The sequence below is a fragment of the Crocodylus porosus genome, unplaced genomic scaffold, assembly GCF_001723895.1.
Source record: "Crocodylus porosus isolate Cpor-Errol unplaced genomic scaffold, CroPor_comp1, whole genome shotgun sequence".
NCBI lineage: Eukaryota > Metazoa > Chordata > Crocodylia > Crocodylidae > Crocodylus > Crocodylus porosus.
In genome coordinates, this window is record NW_017728917.1 from 14,779,764 (window position 1) to 14,802,180 (window position 22,417).

Below are 22,417 nucleotides of genomic sequence, written 5' to 3' on the forward strand. Positions count from 1 at the left end.
GGTCCCAGTAGCGAGCCATTCCACGGGGGATCAGAAATACAACATCCGGAGACAGGGATATCAAAAAGTAAACTAAATTCACAGCACATGACGATTAACCTGGGCACCTCCAAAAAGACAGGGGTATGCAGAAGGCTTAAAGCAAGAGATCCATACCCAGATAGGTATTTTATGTCTAGCTGGAATTAAGTTTGAGAAAAGTTATCAAACAAGCTCAGACAAAAATGGAAAGCGTAACTGAGACAGATAAACAATAATCTCTTTTAAAAAAAGAATCAATATATGCTGCGCTGCGTAAGAGCAGGCATGCTCTTCAGGAGGGTTGTAGTTCCTTAGAAAGTACGGATGTGGAATTCAGTGATAAATAAGACCAGTAGTGTTAAGGGGAGCGAGTCTTTCTTTGTGCTTGTGAATGCTGGGTACGAGGAAAAGAACATGTTCACTAGCCAGACAATATGTCAAACTGGTGAAACTGAAGATAGCATCAGAACAGCTAACCAAAGGGGTAAAAACAACCAGGATGAATACAGCATGGCTTTCTCTCCGGAACTGTACAATGCGAGCAAACACAATAAAAGAAATGCTACCAGAAACCTCTCACCTGTATGCCATCGGGTTTCTGCTGTTGCCCATAATGTGCAGTCCCTTTCACATAAAACACATCGACAAAAGCAAGAATCCCACAGCATTTTAGGAGATCTCTGGCTCTGCTACCCAATGGGTTAAATAAAGCCCTACTTAGGGTAGCTCTGTCCTGAAACAGACTGCTCTCATGAAGAAAAAAAAAAAAAATCTACAGCACTGGATGGCTCCAAGCACTGTGGTAACGCTATTGTTAGCCGAACTGATCTGTTCCATCCCCTAGAAAATTGTAATTATCTTTCAATAAGTGTTGAGCACATTAAAAAAAGGAAGGAAGGAAGGGAGGAATTGCAAAAATACAGGGCTGTATTACAGGCAAAGATTCCAGACCGACTGATAAGGAACAGAAGAGCTGAACACTTGGACAAGTTTCATGGTGAATGGCCAGAGTTCGTCTGGGAAGATTTCTAAGGGGGAGGTCAGGCTCAGTGAATCTTTTGTGAAGACAACAATGAGGAGCTGTCAAGAGTGAAGCTGAAAACACAATGTACTTGGACTTCAAGAATGCTTTTATATAGCACTACATGAAGCTAGCATATGAGGCGAGACAGCGTAGTACCAATAACCAATAGTCCAATTTTTAGTTAGACGGGAATTTGGACTTCTTGCCACAACTAAAGGTGAGTGATTAGTGGTAGAATGGGACAACTTACACTGGAGGATAGTAAGTGATACGTACTGCTGCCTGAATAAATGCTGCCCTGACGCATAGACAAGATAAAGTTATGCTACAGGGGAGGGACCATGTATAAACAACGATTTTCAGGCAACAGGTAAAGGGCAAAACCAGCCATGCCCAGGAGGATGAAACAAGACCTGAAGACACACGGGAAAAAATGATCATGGGCAGACAAACGGCCGATACCTAGGAATAATTTAATATTTTTCAACAATATAACAATACTGTCTAGAGGCCAGTGAGGGTCCCCCAGTGTGAAGAGTCACATGTGCAGCGTGAACAACAGCTCCTCCAAGGAGCTTGCAGATGAAGGCAAGGCACAATGCACGAAACGCAGTGAAAGGGGCTGAGCCCTGTGAGAAAAACCTGAAAGGTACCATCGGGGAAATGGCTCAGGGTCTGAGAGCAGACAAATTCGAACCACCAACTCAACGTCCAACAGGCAGCACTTAAGTGAATCAGTCACTGGGTTCCATCAATGCAGGATGAAAGTACAGACAGAAGAGATCAAAAAGTAACTGCACAGAGAGCTAACGAGACCATTTCAGAGGGGACCAGCAGAAAGGACTGCAAAAGAAGACAAGCAGACGAAGGATGTAGTCTCAGCAAGTGCAAGGAGTTACATTTTCTGGGGTGCTGAGCTGCTGCATTGCAGAGGCTGTAGGGCAAAGCTGTGCAGAACAGTTAGTCCCGGGCCCGAATTCAGTGTGGGACGGCTCTCCTAAGCATTTTCTAAAAAAGTACAGCTCGGCATTGCAACACGGTTACCAGCAGAAGCCTGGGATTGCTTGTCCTGCATCTCCGGGGGAAAAATAATGCTTAGCACTGGGCTTGTCCAGAACTGGATGATTTCATAGACACCTACAAATGTTATCTATGTGTCACAGTGCCCATCTCCCACCCCTCAGTGATCCTTTTCAGAAAGTGATTAGGGTGGGGATGTCACTACCTTTTATATGACAGCTCAGGGACAGAGGGCTCAGCCAAAAGGTGGGAAACCTGCATTCAGTGCCTACCTCCATCCGAGGATCTGACCCAGTGCAAGCACCCAGTGTTTCTGCTCCATCTGCCATATGAGCGTTCGAATATACTAATTAATTCACTTCCCCGTGTCCCAGTGAGCTGGATGCATGAGAATGGAACTGGCTTTCCAAAGCACAATTGGCGGGGGGGGTAATCACTTAATATAGATAGATTCCTCTCATTTTTGTGTGCCCTACAGCAAGAGTTTATTGGTCTTGATGGGTGCTAAAGTAACCTGCTCCATGTTCTGATGCTGAAAGCCGAAGATTTATGTACATTAATGAAAAGTCAAAGTCGCTTTCACAACAAGTCAACAGTACAGCATGTTGCTAGGAGAGCGGAGTCACTTATTACCGCCATAATGCATTTTTGTGAAGGGCTGAGCACCATTTTGATTTAATGGAAGAGCAGTGCTGCATTTCTGTATCAGCCAGTGTGAGATTAATGCCTTCTGATGTGAAACTACCGCACACCAGAGAGGGCTGATTGACAGAAGCATTAACTAATGTTTATAACATGATGGCTTTACAATCAAGTATCTTTGTGTCCTTTCAACCAAAAGCCTCTATATGCAATAAAGCAACAATATATGTCATTTTAGTAAGTCCCACTAAACTGAAATCCAACACTTCTGTGTGCATGTTGTGTAATGTGGCTGTTCCCCAAGAAATATGTTACTAATAACTGGCTTTAAACCAATAAACCAGGGCACAAGAAAACCACCAAAAAGAGTATTATTGTTTGTTATGAAATACATTCCTGTGTGAAATTAGACAGTTTCCAAATTAAGGGGACATGATTTGTGAATGAAAAGCACCTGTTCTGAAGCTTGCAGAGTTGTGCTTTTAGGAAGGTACATTAAAAAAAAAGTACAAATCCTTACCCCAATGTCAAGCAAGGGCCAACCAACTCAAGTGCATCTTCTGCGGAGCTCAGAGTGCAGATTCGGCTTTTGTCCCCATGCTTCATAATTGAAATTAAACCACTTCCAGTTTAGAGGTAAATGAAAACAGCTCAAGGATTCAGGCATGGTCCTCAAGTAGTTTTGCACCATGTCTCAGTAAACCCCCAAAAGAAGACCACAAACAACAGAGGTGGTCAGCTGTGTTAGTCTGAAGTCAGGGCAGGGGGCATCTTAGAGAGTAGCTCATTCAGAGAGGCATGAGCTTTCATAGGCAACAGCATACTTCATCAGACACTGTGAACAAAACTGAAAAAACTGGTGTTTCAAAGCCCATGAGGGACCCACCTGAACTGAAGTTTTCTGTTTCACTTGGCCTCCCCTGAGCCTCCAGAGCCCTGCATCAAGATTACTTTATTAGTAACACTGGGCATAAACCAGAGCTCCCACCAGCTTAAACCTCTGAGCAAGCCTCTTAGCTGGGCCACAGTAACCCTGGCACAGACACCCTGGAGGTCTGGCTGCTGTGAACAGCAGCTCTGGCATTTAGGATCGGGTTTGCAGCTACTCAATGACTGCTTGGCACTGAAGCCTGGGGGTGTTGCTCTGAGCACTCCCCAGACCCTTGGTTTGTGCCCTGGTCCCAAAGCGAGACGCTCAAGCAGGTGCACAAACAACTCTCTATCCTCCTGCCCGCACATCCCCCTCAAGCAGGGGCTGCAGCCATGCACACCACTGCCACAACCCTTTGGGTGTCACTGCTAAAGAGTCATAGACCCCTGATGATCAGCCACCTGCAACTTCCTGTGGCTTGAATCACCAACCACTGGCCTCTACTGCCCTTTGATATTGGGGGGGGGAAATGAACAGCTTTCTCTACAAAGGACAGGTAAAAGGAACATCCTCTTTTGTCCTTTCCCCCTCACATGTGCCCACAATAGACATCAAGAGATGGCACTCAGTTCTGATCCATTTTAGCCTTGTCCTGCACCCAGCACTGCAGAGTGGCCAAGTCTGTGCAAGACTTGCATACGCACACAACCATGTGCGTGCATGCATGGGTGCACACGCATGTGAAATTAAACCTCTGTTGAACCAGACCTTTTGGTAGGCATGCACCACACGTTTCAGTCTCGGGGTCACTCTTTCACCTGCCAGGTCACATTCTGCGATTCGCCTGTTTGCATGTTAGCTGAGTTATTAGTCTTTGCTTCTTATAAATAAGCAAACAGAGACTTTAAAAAGAACAAAATAAAGAAGACAGACATCCACAGCAATAGCAAGACAGTAGTTGTGCCACGCAAAACATTGAGGCAGCTGGTGCATTTATCTTACATTTCAAAGTTAGAGCAAATTGCTCGGCAGGAATGATAATCAGCTTCTGGGGAGCGTCTCTGCAACTCCGAATGTGTTAAGTTTGGGCTGTTTCTGCTCTGCAAGGAAGGAGCTGTGTGATCTTCCCTTCTCTCTCCAGAGCCTCCCTTACTGTCATCCTTATGTTATATTAAAGGAGGGAGGGGGGTAGATTTCTGTTCATTTTTTCCTCCCTAGCTACAGTTCACGAGGGGCATGAGAGACGGTACCGCACTTGGCCTTGTGGGAGTGGTTCAAGCCTGAGGGCACACGCTCAATTGCTCTTTCCCTTTCTCCAGGATGCTGCAAGCCACGGAGTGAGGAACCACACATGAAAAGAGCCCTTTTAAGTTGCAGTTGAAATTAACTGATCAGACCATCATCTGTAGGGGACCATTCTGCCTTTCCCTGTGCTCTCCCTGATGGGGGAAAGGACTTCTGTAAAGAGAACAAAAGTGCCACTCATTTAAGCTAAAAGGGATTCTCTGGAACAGCAAGCTATTATGTATATACAAAAGATCATTTTCCCAGAGTGCTTGTCAACCAGGTTGCTAGTCAGTTAAAACCACAGTATCTCTCTGCTTTGTCTTGTGTGTGTTCAGAAGTCACTACGACAGTCTGGAGTAGAAAAGGAAAGTTGTCTGCCCTTCTGTCCATGTCATCTGGAGGCACGCAGCTAATGCCACATGAAACTTTTGTTCATGGAGGTAAAATACAGAGCCTGGGCATCTCAATTCAGCAAGGCATGGGAGGTTTGGAGGGAAAAAGAAAAAAACAGCATTGCAGAGCTCACCTGCTACCCGGGGAAATTTCCATGCGCAGAACATTCTCCCAGCCTTACTCTGTCTTTCTTTCAGTGACTCCATGCAGGGAGAGAAATTTTGATATATGCACTAGGCAAAAAAGCAAAAGCTCAAATAAGTGCAGTTTCCCTTTATCCGTTTCACTGCACCGAATCCCTGAATGCAGGATTGCCATAAATTTTACTGTAATAAAGAAGCAATTTTTTAAAAGTAAAATAGCAAATGCCAGGGCAAGGAGGTCAAGGAGGACAACAGCAAAGCTGATCTTGCAGAGTATAACCAGCACTCAAAGCCTGCCAGGGGAAGGCTCCAACGTGGGAATCGGAGGGAGGAGAAAAGCAGCAAGCACAGACTTCCAACGTTATCAGAAGCAGAATTACGTATGCAGTTGTTTCAAACCCCTGGTTCAGCGAGTTTAGCGGATATCAGGGAGCAGGTATATCAAAGGCCAGACCAGCATCTTGCATTTGAAGAATCAGTATTCTGGACTCATATTCACTGGACAGAAGTAAAAGCAGGATCAGTGGCTTAGACCTGCAAAGGCACCCAGATGCTAGTGATGGCTGCCAATGATACTGGCCAGATGATGGATTAGACAGACTGCCTGATGCTAGGGCCAAGGTGCTATGCATCTTTTCCTGCTTATTGTACACTAGTCCACCTCTGTTAGGATGAGGAGAGGGGGAAGCTTTTTACGTGAGGACACAAAGGAGGTCTGTGAAGGTAGTCTATGCTACATAAAATGAATTTAGGGAGGTGTCTGCTTTGACAAGTGGCGAAAAGAAGCAAGGAGGCCACAGTGACGGAGCTCTAGACTGCAGGCTCTCTGGGCAGGAGCTATCACTTTCATGCGTATGGCCCAGCACACGAGGGGAACTTAAATACTGCTGTAATCCAGAGGAATATTAACAATAGCAGTCAGCACTTGAAGCTGCTGGAAGCTTGCCCTGTCCCTCTCCCCCAGATTAATGGCTGTGACTTTCACAGAAGTTTGCAAGCAAAAAATGTACAACTGTGAACCTGACACAACATCCCCTAAACTCTGGGAAAGCTCAAAAAGGTCAATGCAATATAAAAAAATTAAACACTGGGCCCTTTTCTTTTCCGTACTCCATCGCCACACTGACTCTCCTGCCGGCAATGACTGACAGAGGGGGCCGCTACCATGTTCTCGGTAGGCCCGTATGAAAGCAGCTCATTACATGCCTTCCTACTCTCCCCTGCCATCAAACACAGCTTCTGCCCTACAGCTCATTCCTTTGCCAGGGCCACCTTGCAATGCTGCTGCTCAAGTCATGTGGAAAAAAAAGTAGTTAAGGTCCAGCCCTGTTGCTCATAAGGGAGCTTCTAGCAAAACTGGCACTGATATGAAAGAGGGGAAGACTTGGATCCTAAAGACAGGAGGCAGCCTGGAGTCCTGTTGAGACACTTGGACAGAGCAAAACATGAACTCCATGAGGAACAAATCAGCTTGGCAGGCAACTTAGATGGTTTCTCGCTAATGTCTGTGGGCCAAAAAAAGCCAGCTGGGCTCAGGGTATCCACAACTCCACGCTAAAACCATTCTTGTATTGTTTCTAAGCCAAAAAGAGAACTTTGTGACTTGAGTAACTGCTAATATTTACAAACTAAATGCCTGAGGAAATTGAATTATTTTGTTCGGTTTTCTTTTTGAAGATTCTATTTTTCATTTTACAGTGACTTTTCACTTCACACTTTTCACCTTAAAGATTGGCTAGTTTTAAGCCAAGTGCCTCCCAAGGGGAAAAGACTTCCCAGAAAAACAACTTAATGAGTCAGGTAGGTCTGCAAAGAGGAAATTCATTGCTGCAATCATGGAAGCCTCTTGGTCTTGAGATCACGCTTCAAAATTCATGCTTCCTGTGCTACGTGCTGCCTGGCATAAATTTGGTGGAGACTGGTTTCAGATCGATACTCATTTGGATTGTACAAATATGTTGTGTTTTGGACCACAGTAAAATTACATCTGCTGTCAATGGGGGAGTGTCCAGGTGCAGATTCTCATATATTATGTTATTTGGAGCCCAGTAGGATAAATATTTGTGAGTGCAATACATATTTAGTGAGTTTTGAATCATTGAGGTTTCTCTCAATTTAATTTGGGCTACAAGTACTTGAAAGCACCGGAGAGAGAGAATGATTGAGAGTACAGAGGCTGCAGAGGCCTCAAGAATGCTAGGGCACTAAAAATCATTTCCTAGGTTTTTTGTGGGGGTGGGGTTTGCACAAAAGCCATTGTATACGAATCTGCCCAGGCACTCCTGCATTAAAAATCCCCTGTGTCTTTTGTGACCAAGGCAGGAAGTCACCAGCCAGAATTAGGGGCTCTCTAGTAGACTTTGCATTCAACCGTCCCTTCTGCTCACAGTCATTAATTGCATGTACATGTGCAGTGCTACCTGCGACAGGTGCCATCACATAGCCTTGCCCACCTTGTTTAATTAATTGCTTCCATGGCAGGCCTCTGACCAGGGGGCCCATCGCCTTTCACCGCAAATCCTGCCAATCATAAGCCATTCGCTCACCGCTCGTCCTAGCTGAGAAGGGCGTGATCTTAGCTTAGATCCTTGACCACCTCATTGGATTAATTGCCTCAGAGCCAAGCCACCTGCCAGAAGAATTTGGGGAACTGCTCTGTTTAATGACCCAGACAATCCCATTTCACACGCCTACCAGATCCATTCATGGGACTTACCATTTGCCCCAATTGCTGTCATCTCCTACTGCAGTCCCTGCCACTCAGAGGTTAGCAGTCACTTGTGCACGTTTGGGCCCAACTCCTGATACCCCTTGAGACTGCTTGTATACTTCACGTCCTGTTCTGGGGCTGGAATATGCCAAATATTTTCAGCTCACACAATCTTTAGCTGAGGAAGTGAATGTATCCCACTAGGTAAGAAGAACCAGCATAAATCCCTGTACATCCAGCTTTGTGCTCACCCTATTCTCCTATCCAAGCAAGCAGGAGTTTGGGGCGAGCAAGCTTAACCTGCTGATCTGTCAATGACCAATCCACACAAGACAGGAGTCTGCTCCACTGGCTTCAAGGGAGCCAAAATTTCTCCCACTGTCTGTATCACTCTCAGCTGATTGTGGGACATCAAGAGAGCGAGTGGCATGCAATGCGTCTAATTTCTCCATAATAATGATTAATCACTGGGCTCGCACTCTCTCAAAAAGCTCAAGTCAGTAATGAAAAAATGTCATGAGCACAGGATTACAAATGCGCCTGATAAACAATTCAGCCTGACTGCCAGTGATGAGGAGTTCATAACACATCACTCGACTTCAATCTCTACATTAGAGTCCGTCAAAATCTTCCCCAGTATTATTTTGGGTAATTTATGGGGCAGGAAATAATGAAATTTCAGAAAGGAAACAATACTGAGAAGCCTCCAGGTCTTACACTGGTGGTATAATAGGCATTACAATACAGGAGCTCGCTCTTCTATCCACGTTTCATATATGAATTATAGACATGATCCATCACATTGTTCAGGAGAGCTGCACATGCCCCTCCTTGACTGCATAAGGTAAATCCTCCTGCCCAAGCAACCTCAGACACCTGCACAAAACCCAAGTATAACCACAGCATGGCCAGTGCAGGAACTACTCACATACATGCATGCGCATGGAAAAGATTTATATGGCATTTATGTGACTGTTCATTCTGGATTCAGTACCACATTTAGCATAACTACAGCTTTGTAGCTGCATGCATTGAGAGGGATGCTATGACTTCGCTGGATATAAGCCACATTTATAGAGGTTTAACATATTGATCTACCAAAGGTTCCTGATACAGTTGATTGCACAGTTTTGTTACAGCAATTTAAGTCCAATGCAGATTCACTGTAGCCTGAGTTAGGAGCAATATATATCAGTCACTGGGTATTGTGGGGCAGGTGATATTGCCCCACTCATGATACCTGTATTGCTGATTGAAAACATTATGTTCCCTGGAAGTCTTGGGTGATGAACACTAAATGCCCCCAGCATTAACTCACTGCACCGTTATTGCCTGAGAAACGGTACGCGATACACAATGGGCGTGAGCCTTCAAGGTGCCCCAAGCTCTCGGCTCATGCACAGTAGCTTTCAATTACCTGTGTGATCTCCCAACCCTGAGTTTCTCTGGGCTCAAAAAAGGGCCTCAGCCAGCCTTGTGGCCTCTCAAGTCATGGTCACCTTCCAGCTTTTCTCCATCACTAGCAACAGCAACACCACGGAGTAGAGACTGTATGCAGTCTCCAACGCCCAGGCTCAACACCTGCAGTTCCTTACACCACCTGCAGTGAGGGAATTCCCTCCCCACCCCGCAGCCTACATGTGGGGTTTGCCCCTCCGCAGCCTTCTGTGATACTGCATGCAATCTGTGTAACAAAAGGCTGCATTCGAGGGGGCATCAGGCAGATTGAACTTCCTGATCTTTGCATGCTTAAATCTCTATACTGATGAAAAAAATAATGCAGCTTTTGGCATAGGGAATATGGCAGCTGGAGCACTAAAAACAGCTAAGGTTTTTAGAGGACTGGGATCCTAAACTTCCTGTTTTCAGATGGTCTTGAATTTCACCTACTAAATGGAAATTTTGCAGGGCTGCAGTCTGTTTAGGAGCAATTCTTGCAAGACCCCTTGAGCAGTTCTAGCAGGAAAACAGCCAGTACTGAGAAGTCGGAGTATGGCAGGGACATATTCTAGCTCTAGAAGTGCCCTGGAGTGCCCAGTGAAAATCAGTTTTGATCTGACCAAGGTAGAGCTCACAGAAAACTGCTTTTCTGTCCCCTGCACAACCCCTGGGAGGGCCACATACCTTTCCACTTTCACCATTTGTGTTTAATGTTTGTATAATAAAGTTTTTAAAAAGTCAAAACACTCGCTCTCTCTCACAGAGTAATATTTCAAAACAAGAGACACAAATGGATAAAACGTGGGATCACAAATGGACATTGAATCTTAGTGTTCAAGGTTAGTCAGAATGAGTTAAGCAAAACAAATACCCAAAAAACCTTGTCTCCTTAAGCAAAACAAGTGGAGCCTTGCTTCGGATTAGAGAGATTGAACGTGCAGAGATTAAGTCTGCTTTGAATCCTTTTCCTACTGATGATGAACTTGCAGGTTAAAGGGGCTTTCTGTTACTTTGGGGGAAAATGTTGGCTGCCTTTTCTTTTGCCCTTTTTCAGCGCACGCTGGCAAGGCATGGAGCTAGTGGCAGGGGCAGGCACTAGAGCATGATGCTAACTCCTTCCCTGACCCTCCTTGCCCCCATTTCCTCTCCATCCCTTCTTTTGTTTGCAAGCTGCCCTGGAAAGGTCCGTCTCTCACCAGGTGAGAGCCCCGTGCTACCGCTGCGGGCAATAAAATCCTTGAGCGTGCCTGTTGTTTGTCAGGCCAGGCAGCTTCCACTGCGGTGGGAGGGGCAGGGCGATGCACTCAGATGCCTCATGCCCTTTTCCGCATCGTTATATTTTCTCTCTCAAAATGCTCATTGCTTCTCAGTTTTTAATTTTCCTTTTATGCAGAGGCCAATGGCTTCATCCAGGCCATTAGGTACAATGACAGGTTTACCACCGCAGATAAATATCAGGGAAGTAAAACAAAAATAGAAAAAAGAAGAGGGGGGGAAAAAAAGAAAAAAGAAAACAGCTCTGGTTTCAGGAAGAGCTGCCAGGTCAGCTTCATTACACCTGCATCTGGACACCGACTCAGAGAGGCAACCTTGCCAAGGCCGGCCGTGACCGCTGCTCTCAGGGCAGCCCATTCCCCCGGAAAGCAGGACTCACTGCTCAGCTCTTAAAGCGACCGTGTCCTCTGCACATTGCAAAACATCTCCAAAAAAAAGAGAGGGAGAGAGAGATACTTTTGCTCTGGCTTAGCCCAAAACAAAATGTTTCTTTTATTTGGTGGAGAGTCTGTGCGAATGTTTGTGCAGGGAGAAGGGGAGGTGGGAGGGGGAAGACATTCATTCACAAGTACTCTTTTGCATCAACTCCATCATGTCATTCAACCAAATCAAGGCATGTCACTGAATTCCTCATTTCAACCTTTTTACTTTTTCATTTTGACAATTTGAGGAGTTTCAGCTTCCCATTGCGGTCGGAGCCAGCATTTCCCTCTGGCTCTGAAAGCTCCCAATGTCTCTAGAAAACCATTTGAGGTCATTTTAAAAGGTTATAATGGCTCCCACTGAGCTCTGTGCATTTGGGTTCAAGCCAGTGTTTCAGAGGGAGTTTGTCACATCAAATTTCAACAGCACTTTTTTTCACTGTGTCCCTCTAAAACCCTTCTGAACAAAGCATCTTGCTCCACTCACCAGTGCAGGAAACTGCTGAGCACTAACCCCAGCTGCCTGTGCTGCAAACAGGCCCCACACCCCTTTCCCGGGCCCTGGTTCCTGGCTCACCTGGCTTTGTCGGTGACTGCCTCCCACAACCCGAGTTGAGCTGGCCTGAGGTTTCCACCCAGGGCCCAGCTGCCCCTGCCCTGGCCCAGGTGGAGTTAACGAGCAGCAGGTGCTAGCGGTGTTGCACGCAGGGCTCCGGCGCCTGCCCTTGGGCGAGTCAGGCACGTGGAGCGCGTGCATGCAGGGCCTTGCGAGAGCCGCGTTCAGCTTTGCTCTCTACTCTCAGCTCGAGCCCTAGCGTTGTTCTGGCACCTCCTTCACCTCTTTCAGCACGCTCGGTGCCCCAGGCAGCAAAGACCAAGACTCCCACCCAGGTTGCCCACATGCCCAACGTACAAGGCCTCAGATTGGCATGCTGACGTTTTCTCCGGCTTATTGATCCAGAAAACATAGTGTGAGCCACCTGTTTAATCCTGGCTCTGATTCCAGATCAGGCCGACTCTATTTTACTACAAAAGAGTCTTTAAAAACTAGGCTGCCTTAGGGTTTTGGCTACGCAACCACCTTTGCTTTGCCTTCAGCAATTTGTTAACATGTCTAATGTTCATTAGAGGACTCGTCGCTCGCGCCGCGCTGCGTGGGTGAAAGAGCAGTTCATGGAACTCTTCAGAATAAATCCGGGCTCATTTGAAATTTAAAGAGGTTTTAAAAAAATAGGTTAGCATAGTAGCACAACTATTAAATATGCAGAAGCCTGTACGATCAATAGAAGCTGGAGCAGGCACAGATGCCAGGGATTATCTTCAAGGATGAGGATATGAAGTAGTCCATGTTTGCTCAGGGTTACTGAGGTATGTCCAAACTAAAGCCTACAGTATTCTCTCTGTGGAACGGAGTTCTCCAGATGCCTCTGCAGTTTCATCAGATATTTCTGCAATCACTTATCAAGCACAGGTGCCAAAATACCAGAGTCTTTCCACCTCAGCCTGCATCCACAGTGACTGACGGAGGGAAAGCGCTCTCTCACTGTGCCACTGCTGCCATCCAGAGCCAGCATGAATGGTTGTTTATTCAGAAAGTCGACTCCAGAAGTGGGGCTCTCAGCTAGAGTTGAATGCTACAGCATTGCTGGACTTTATTTGCTGCATTTGCAAGGCCACATTTAAAAAAAAAAAAAGCAAATTGACCATTAGGGAACATCCTCTGTGAAAAGGGCCCTGCCAAGTGCCAGTGCTTTGTTCAAGGATGGGGAATTTGTCTCTTTTGATGAAACAAAGTCATTGGTTTTACTTTGCTGTCGCTTTCTGTTAAGCACGTGTCCAGCTTCGTTTACATGCCTGTCAACATCCCTTTCCCTTTGCTTAGAAACAGAGGCAGGTATCAGAGAGCTCCGGCTGGGAGTGGAAGTGACACCGTGATGAATCTTTTCATGTTTATAATTCTTCCAGCCTGAATGCGAATGTGCCGTGCGGGGGCCAGGCAGCTCACAATCACAACTATTTCTTTGCTTGGGCCAGTCTCTTAAGGCACTTGGGGCCAAAATCTTCCAGTTCAGGCACTCAAATCCAGATGGAGGCTTACACTTAATTGAAATGGTTTTCCTGGAGCACTCAGAGCTCCTATTGCCTTCTCCAGGGTGGGGGAGGGCAGCTGTGCTGTGCTGTTTGGAAAAAAAATAAAAGTCAAGTCACTCATCACGCTGGTGCCTAAAGTTGGATGCCCAGATTTGAAAACAATGCCCACGGTTCGCAGGCCTCAAGAATGACTTCGTTACGACCCCAGCCGAGCTTTGCGGATGAAAAGTTCTCAGCAAAGCTTTGCTCCCTTGACTGACTGCAGGTTTCAGAAAGGCAGCGGACTCTGCATTCTCCCCAGGCCAAGTTCAACGCCGATTCGAGTCAGCGACTATTCTCCCACCGATGTAAGTGGACACAGGCTGAAGCCCAGAGCACATCTGCCCCAGTGAGATTTGCTTAGAAAGGTGCAGTCATTAGCAGGTGTCAGACTCTTTCGAAGGGAGCCGCGCGCAAGTGCAGAACTGCGGGCCAGCTCGCAGGCCCACAGTCAGACAGGCCCTGGGCAGATGTTGAACGCCAGGAAAAGTGGCAGTCTCCCATTCCCTTTGCACCTCCTCTATTTGGTAGCAAAGATCTTTAATTCAGGATCCTTGAAAGTTTACACAGATTCTCCTAAGGGAGCTATATGGGAAGGAGCCAGGTGGGCCAACAGGAGGATGGAAACACTGCATACGACATGTTGGCACATGTGTGCGTGTGCATGCACATTTAGACCTCCCTCCAAACCTGGTTGACATGACTATCAGAACAACGTTCTTCTCCCCACTTGCATGCACTTTTGCATCTTACTCATGTGACAGATAATGTACATTTAACAATCTTTGCCCAAATATTGTCCCTCGCAACCCCAACTTGAATTGCCCCCCAACAAACCAGCTATGGTGCACAAAGCTTTTCCAGACAGACAGGTGATTGTAGACTGTGTGTATCCAGGGTACACAATTGGCACCAAGGCCTTCTCACCTCTACCTGCTACATCCCCATCTGATCAGCTACTCTAGGAGGGTTATATTGCCCTTCAACACCCTGCTTATCCACACAGACTAGCACAGCTCTCTTACTGGTACTCAATTCCTGCACAAGTAGTACCCCCCTCACCACACCCCAAGATAAAGAGAATCAATTGAGGAGAAAGACCCTAAGTTATATAAGCAAGCACAGCAGAAGCTGACCCAGACCCGCAAACAAGACTGTGTTTGTAGGAAGCACAGGGGCTGCTGTATCAGGCTCCTGAGCTCTGCAAAAGCATTAACTCATGTCCACAAGGCACCGATCTCACAAGTGCCTCTCTCCAATTGATCCCTACAACTCATTTAATGATTTCTTGGATCGGCATCAGGTTTGCTTCTTTTTTTTCCCCTAGAGGCAGAAATTCAGCAGGGAATTTTGGTTTGCTTTGACTCTAGAGCCCTGGCACCTCCCAGACAAGTCACTTGCTATCTGAGCTGTGATTCTGACTTATTTTTAAAACAAGCAGAAAAGAGCACTTCATATGAGTAATGGTAGACCGGTTGTGATCATCTAACTGAGAGGTCAGCAGTGTTGTAGGTGATGGGCCAACTCCTCCAGTTCAGCCCTTCTTGCCACCCTTGCTCGTTTCCAAAGTTGCTTTAGCCTGGGCCCAGGTGAACTGTGAAAGGTTTTGCTCCCAGTCGGTGTAGCTTGGACTGGGTGAGAAAGGAGTTTTCCAGGCATCCCCATTCCCCAGTAGTTAGATGCCCGGGGCGGGGGGTGGGGAGGCGACAATACACAGAATAGCAGTTCACCTGGACGTGGGTAAATGCTTTAGAGAAGTCCTGAGATATCGGTGTTTTTTCTCAGGTTCGACTTCCCCCACTTTACAAAAATGTCTCCCTTCCCTGCAGTATCTGGCTACTTTCTAGGCCTACATGTGATACCACAGGTTGTTCAACCAACCTGAAGCTCAAAAGCCTGGATGCAAAGAGCTGCTCCATCATCATATCAGCAGATTTTTGCAGGTATAGTGAGACACTTAGAAAATGGTGCATCATTGTCAGTTTTTAACACTAACCAGCTCTCCACAAACATGTTCAGGTACCGCTTGTTTAAAATTATATAAAACACAGAAAAAAGTGACACATCTGAGTTTTAATACTTGATACTTCACCAACAACCAAGGCTTACACTATATACATGGAAGTAGGAGGGAGGAGACAAGACTGGGGGTGGGGGAAGAAAGAGAAAAGAAGGGAGGAGAAATAAATCAGAATTTCTGTCCCATAGGAAATGCCAATATTTGATTTTTTTGCATCAAGTAGAAAGATCAAAAATATCATTATATTACATAGAATGAAAAGGATGAGGGAAGTTGGGGGGGAATCCACTGAGCAGTGTTTAGTCTAAAGGGCTCCCATGATATATCACACAGCTCAGAGAGGAGACCATCATGCATCTGGGCGATGGAGTCAAGACAAGGACACGGATCCATAGCCAAGAATGCATCTTAGGTTCATCAACCCTCCAACCCCATGAGGTAATGCTGCAAAACAGAGAGCTGCAATTCAGTACAAGAATTTAGTATCTTGGTTGACTTCTAAAATCCAAAATATTCCGTTTAGATTCCCTCCCCCCCCCAATAAAATAAGAACTCTAGAAATGTAATCCCATTATCCTATTTCCCATGTTTTCCATATGTGGCAGGCACAAATGCTGAAGACCTATGTTAGTAATCCAGACACGACTTCCAACATAGTTAGTAGCAGGACCAGCAACTGGCAAAGTGCATCCGGAGGCAGCTCTGGAATGATGCATCATCATCATCCAATACTAGCACTCAGGCCCTCTCTCCATATTAGTGCAAGACTCCTGATACTTTAGCCCTCCAGGCAATTGGCTTTGTAAAGACACTTGTCCTACTTCCCGCCTAGATTGCCAGTTACATTACATCAACTTCCAGTGCCGCCCCTTCACCTGCTACTGCCACGTATTAGCTCCATACAGGCTGCTCGTTTAATGCAGAAGGCTGTATCACATCACCAAAGGTTGTAATCTTTAGCAAGCAAACAGAACACAGTTCTAATTCAAGCCCTTTTATAATACTATACCACACATCTTGTAAAGCAACCAGCTGTAGATATCTACACATTATTAATTTTATTATAACAAGAGCCCCAGCAGACCTTTATTTACCTTACTGTAGCTCAATGTGCTCTTATTTCTGAATTAAAATAAGCTGTGGAATCATCAAAAGCAAGAGATGATTTAGGTGAAGTAAAAGTATTTAAGGAAAGGCAACAGAAAGTATTTGCAAGGACAGCCCCCATCACACTAGTCATCCTGGGCAAATGATAAGATACCTCAGCTTTTCTGCAATGCCTATGTCTAATCATAAGCTGAAAGCAAGCTATGTGCACACATGAATTGCCAGGAGCTAGGGTTAGGATAAGCCTGTGGAAACGCTGGAGACAACATGTAACAGGGTGCTCTGCGTGGAGGCCTGAGCCGAGCCCAGCCCTCCCTGTTAGGACACAGGCAGCACAGACAACCCTCTCCTCTGAATTAGCCTACCGCTGAACTGAAGGCTTCGACACCAAGAATAAAACCCTGATCTGTCTCACCTGAACTGTTGGCCAATAACTATCTGCAACTTGAAATAAATCCCTTGTTCTCAAGATTCAGGTGACTGATGTGGGACACAGCTGGTACATATTTTTTTTTTTTGAAGTGCCAGAAAGAAATTGGGTAGAGAGAAGCTGGTAAAGGAAGAAGTCAGGCAACCTGGCCCCGCGCCGTGCTGCTTTGGAGTACATTTTAGGGTAGCAGGGCATGCTGGGCTGTTCTTGCTATAGAACAATAGCATCTTCTTCCCCTCCCCCCCCCTTAAAAATTCAAATTCAAATGAAAGCATAATTCTGACTGCTTCCGCCTTTATCAAACTCAACTGTTCAGTACAGCATTAAATACTTTGAAATAAGGACTCTTGGAGGACCACGCATGCCGCATGAAATCATTCATTAAGCGTAAGTTATGGTTACTTTTGCTGTCAAATCAACAATGCTCAATCAGTAGTTGCTGAAATTTTAAGCTGGTCTGTTAGACTAACAAATAGCTTCTGAGCACAAGTAAATTCTGTTTCCTGCTAATGAGGACAAATTATATGTCACCACAGGATTAATTTCATTCACAATTGCATGAAACAGAGTAAAAGGAAGAAACTTCCTGCAAATATGACTTTGTGAAACTTGTCAGGATTTTTGCTAGCATCAGCATTTTCATGCAGCTTTTGTTCTGCTTCTGATCTTACACAAGTGGGACAAAATGTCTGATTAACCAATGTCTGGACCCAAATACTGTCAAACTTTGAAATGAGGGGGTCAAAATATCAACCTGCTGAGGCAATCACTGGAAGAGCTCACTCATGTCTCACAGATCTGAACTAATGGGTCCAACAGGACACCACCTAATTTGGGGATGGACAGTATTACTGAGAGCATGTTTCAAAAGACACAGACTTGAGCCAATTGTGTTGCCATTAGATTTAATTGAACATGATTGTCAACATGAAGAAGACTTCTATTTCCTGGCCTTGACAAATGCAAACGGACATCTATTCAGAGCACTGCTGCCAGAATGGTTTCCTAGCTCCCCGCTTGCCCCACGTCACCCCTCAACAGGCTCTCCATTCTTTCGCAAATCAAAAACAAGTACTTTTCTTTACTTCCGCTGCCATCCCAGTCCAACCCCAAGCTATTGTAGTCTCTCCCACATTATCAACATCTCCCTGATCAAGACTGCCAGTCTCCAGCACGTCCTCGTTCAGTTTTCAGACAAGTACCTCTGTGCCTTGTCCCCAGGCTGTCCCTCGCAGCTGGGAGGAGCTCCTTGTGCATCCCACAAAGCGCCTCTTCTTCCTGTGGACTCCCTTTGCCCTGGTGTCTGCAAAACATTCAACAACACCCAGCCTGCAAACCAGCACTCCCTAAAACTATTCCCACCTGCCCGCACCCACCTGTTCTCCTCTGCTTTTTCTTAGCTGGAAGCTTGTTACAGCACAGCTTTTCTTGTTCTTATCGGCACGCTGTACAAGAGTCCCTAGCCCATGATCACTGCTCCTGGCAGCTCTGGCAATGTAAGCATGAGGTGGTCTACACACAGCTGTTTCCTTCTCTTGGTGCATCTGACTGCCATTAACATTATCAGCAGGTCAGAAAGGAAATACTCCATGCTTCAGTGGGAGAAGAGCTCCCCAAAGTGCTCACATATCTGAGAAAGTGGTAATAATAAAATAAAACCCAAATGGCACAGTGGTAATAAGAGCTTGCAGGGCCACACAAAGCTAGCTGAAGAACAATGGTTTTCATTTTTTAAATGCAAGAGTAACTGCCTAAGTTCTAGTGTGTATAAGGACTGGATTGATGCAGTTTTCACCTTTTCCTAATTTAAGTCTATGCATTTACTTTGATGTTGGGTGAATTATTAATATATTGGTGTTATGCTATATTAGTTGCTGTTCAGGCAAGATTCATAAAAATGAAAGCCAGGTTTCCATGGAGTTTTTGGAAACTTTTGAGATGAATAAGCATGTTTAATACCTCTTCAACCAGAACAAACCTTCAGCTGGTCTGGGGAACACCAAGGTGGGGCTGCACACATGGGTGGCATGCACTCTGCTTGGTGTATGAGTCCTATTTGTAAGAGGAGGGAACTGATGGCTTTTGCCATCCAGGAATGTGCTGACACGCACTCATATGTGTATAGTCTGTTGTAATTGGGGTATTTCTGCAAAATAAGACGATCTGACTCAAAAACAGGTAAAATATTCTTCTCTCCTGACTCTCAGATCTGTCCTTCCACGGAGTTTTGATGCTCAGATAAATTATTTATGCAACTCTCCCTGAGGAAAGTAAAATATTCTGGAATCTAATTACATATTATATGGAGATACACCGCATGGAGCATTAATAATCAAAAAAAAAGCATACCTTGTTCTACTGACACAGAAGCAAGTCAGGAGTCTGACTGGGCCATGGGAAGCCCAGCAGTCACTGCCTTAAAGTTCCTTCTCAAGCAACGGTCCAGTATTACAGGTAAAGGGCTGAGCTCCTACACCTGTGAAAAGGGCTGACCTCTGACTTTAGGCACATGCACTGCTGGGAAATGTAGTTTTTGAAAGAGCCTGGTCACCATTTTGTTCCCACTGCATCTATTGTACTTGTTCAGCTTAAAACATATGATTTCAAAGGTTGATTTGCATATACAAAAGAGGGATAAATTACCTGAATTGTTTGCATCCTGGGAGAGTAAATTAGTTACTTTTGGCCAGACAAGACTTTTACCTCTGTTTGCCCAGATACTGGGGGTAAATTCCTCCTCCATAATGACTTGAAGGACAGCAGTCTGGGTCCAGTTTGACCTGGGTATGTGTGGGGACACGTCAATAGGGCTGAGGGTTACACAATAAGAGGAAGAAGCCTGGCTCATCTCTAAACTTTCATACCCATTTTAGGATATTTGAAATGGGCTGATGTAGATGTTGGTATCTTATATTCATTTCTCCTCTTAATCTTTTTTTTTCAATTAAGAAAAGCTTTTTCTATCCATGATTCCCAGTTCCACTAGGAGATAGCCTTCTGTCTTGCAACAGGTCCCCGATTCCTCAGTGAGATAGCGTATCATCTCATAACAGGTGTCTTCACCTCACTTCAAAGCCAAACTCTTCTTGGCATTTCAGAAGAAAAGAAATCATCCACTCACAATTTTAGCTATAACAGTCTTGAATAATTTATGGATAAGAAGAGATGGGGACAAGATGCACAGCACATGACTGATCATATTAGCATAGTACACTCAGATAAAATGTTACCCAGGAAAAAAAGGCAGCCTCATTGCAGATCTATAAATTGCAGTCTCTGAAAACTGAGAGCGCAATCACATTAAAAACTGTAAATACTGCTAAAGAAAGTAGTGTGCTTTGGAGCATCTTTCTCCTACTCACTAAATACAGGAAGTAGGGATTATTTTCCTCCTAAAAATAGGAAAGAACTGCTTGTGTGCTTATCAAAATTCCTGTTAGCTCAAGTGAAGGTACATTGAGAGCCAAGCCAAGAGAGTGTGAGTTCAAATCCCATGGTTTAAATCAAACTCTACCCAGTTAGTGGAATCACAAAAGGTCAAATTCTGCTCTTCTGTAAGGGGCTTGTATAGAGTTGCACCTGTTTACACCAAGGGGAGTTTGGCCTCTAAACCCTGCCAGCTGCTTTGTGCAGCCAGGCACTTATACTGGGGAGTTTTATCCAGCAGTTCTTGTCATAAGCTCATAACTTCTGCTGAACCCACAGCCTGTTTTTTTAGAAAGGTACGAGTAAAACAGGTTGTGATGTACACTGTCAAAGCATCACATCCCTAGGATAAGGCTGCTCAATGCTTAACTACTGTCCCTGTTATAAAAAAAAGTTGTGCTTTTTTCCTATTTCTCCAGCATCCAGCCATTGGATCCTTTCCTAGCTTTGTTGGCTTCATCAGCTTTCCACTGTCAGAAATCCTATGGCGACGAAGAGACTCACAGACCTTACAGAGATCTATCTATGTCCATGGATGTCGCCCCAAGCTTCTCCAACAATATTTTGGGGTTTCACGGAACCCAAGGGTATTCACAGATTATATATAGTGTTAGTACAATTTCAGGCACTGGTATAGAAAGGACGGTGCTGTGAGGGAGAGAGACCGTGCAAACTCTGGATACTCAGTCAACTGCAGAGGAAGAAGAGAACATGAAAAATGAATGAGATGGTGGAAGCGAGATGGGAAGGACTGCAGCTAATGGACTGTCGTTCATAGGTTATTGTGTGCTCCTCTGCAGCATCAGTCATGACAGTGCAGCAAAACTGGTGGAACCAATGTCTTTTTGTTTCAAGAAAACTCTTTCTACATGACAGAGCAGACACTGGGGAGGCAGAATTGCTACAGGAGCTGGGAGACCTATTCTCTAGGCCAGGTGGCAGCATGAATTTTCAATTTGCATTATGAGGAGCAGCCCTTTCCTTTCTATTCCCTCCCAACTGCCGTGGTTTACTCTCTCTTTGCAAGGACAACAGCTGCTCCCTGTCTGCCTTCAGAAATGTCCTGGACACAGCACCCTCGCCTACTGCCAATGAATGGATGCAGTGGGACGTAACATTGCCGGGCAGGATGGGGTCCCTTTTTAGCCACCAAGCAAAGCGACCCAAGCCAGCAACAGCAAAATGCCCATTGCCTAGCAAATCTACTGCCACTGCAGAGAACAGCCTGCTAAAATGAAACACTCTGCTAATTTCTTTTGCTTCCCGACAACAGTGAAAAACAGAATTCAATCTTTGTAAGTGCCAGGGGTTGTTAACACAGCCTTTATATGCAAGTGCTCTGTGACTTGTTGCGTTGAAGGCTCCTGTAATCACCTATGATACTTCCCACTTTGCAGACATCCCAGACGCTGCCAGAAGGAAATGGGTGATTGATTGGGGCCTCAGGATTTAATGTATTCACTGAACCTTGCTCTACTAACTGCTCATATTCATCTCAATAAGGATTGAATCAGCAGGTCACATCATGCCACCAGGATAATTACAGGCAGAATGTATGGGATTTTTAAAATCCCCCACTTTTTGGGTCGTTTTAGTTTATATCAAGCATGAATGACAAAGAAGGTCCAAAAGGTCATAGCAAATGCTTAGCACAATAAGCAGACTACCAACTATTAATATTAGAGCCCAGTCCTGCAGTCTGTAATCAGACACAGCTCATATTATTTTCCATGGGAAGGCTGTTTTCAGGGGTCAGCGTGCTTGCCTATATACAAACTGCAGGATCAGGCCCCTGCCACACTTCTGATCTGATATTTCTTTACAGCTTAGAGTGAAGCCCACACAGCATACACAATTTAAACCATTTATTGACAGTAATTTCAGCTTCAGTCCATGATTTCCACAGTGCTGCTTGGATCTTATTTCTTCAAACTTTGTTATTTATGTGGTAATTTCTATTTCTCCTGGAGTTCTCTGCTCAGACTCAGCACCTAGCTTTCAGTAAGGCCCTGCTTTTTACCCAATTTTCACAGCTAAGTTCACTGGTGCAGAGGAA